Below are 1,137 nucleotides of genomic sequence, written 5' to 3' on the forward strand. Positions count from 1 at the left end.
CTTGGTTGGCAAGTTGAGAAGCAACATGACTTCAGAGGCTACTTGTAGGATTTTCTTGATCAGGTGTAGGTGATGACCATGATGACAGGTTGAAGAAAAGTGAGATCTAGTACCGAGAAATGATACAAAGGAAGTAGTATGGCTCTAATATTGTTTTGTAGTCAATAATATTGATGACAAAGTCTTTTTCCCAGGATATAGTCTGCATACTTAGAAGACAAGCTTTCATTGATTGAGCATGTCTCTCTCAACAAGAGGGAGTAATGAAGTTATAGCATTGAGGAAAATCATTCTCCCCTTGTCAAGTATCACTAGATTACAAATAATGGTCCAATGGAGGAAAACCATTCTTCCTATGTTAAGTATATTCACCATATTAGGAAGAATGGTCCTAGAGGCCCAACATCACTCAATGGAGTGAGCACCTTTCAACATCAGGCTTAGACTACTCTCTATATAGGTAGAGTGAGCTCATTTAGCATTATGGCCTAGAGTTAGGCATTTGGATTTGGGACCAGATTACTCTAATGGATTAAGTTTGTCGCTAGGGTTTTACCATGAGTCAAAGAGATTGACTAGGATGATGGTGAACTAGTACTAGTTAGTATAACATGGGTCAGAGACACCGACCTGAATCATGGTGACTAATTTATGCTAGTAATGTACCATGTGTCATAGTTTTTGAAGAAATTATGGTAACTTATTGTTGTTTTTGGTTCACCATGTGTCACAGTTGTTGACCAGATTATGGTAACTAGTTGATGTTGTTGAGTTATCATGTGTCACAATTGTTGACTAAATTATGGTAACTCGTTTTACTTTGTGTCATGATTGTTGACCAAAATATGGTAATTGGATTTGTTATAACCTTTTCTTAGACATATTTTTCAACAAGAGAGCATCTAGATAGTCATTATGAATACTTCCCTGGCTAAGAGGGAGTGTGAATTTTATAGTTATGGTCAGTCTTTCTAATCAATATTTTTGGATTCTATGTATTTGTAGTAATAAATATAAAAGAATTTTCTTCATGCTATTATCAAAAGAAAATTTTTAAGGCATGTTCTTCATGTCTTTTTTCAAACTGAAAATTTAAATTTCAAAAATTTGATTTTTGGCTCCAAAGAAGTCGTCACG

This window comes from Pinus tabuliformis, chromosome 6, assembly GCF_031772625.1.
Source record: "Pinus tabuliformis cultivar Carrire ecotype Pingquan chromosome 6, CPIR1, whole genome shotgun sequence".
Classification (NCBI taxonomy): domain Eukaryota; kingdom Viridiplantae; phylum Streptophyta; class Pinopsida; order Pinales; family Pinaceae; genus Pinus; species Pinus tabuliformis.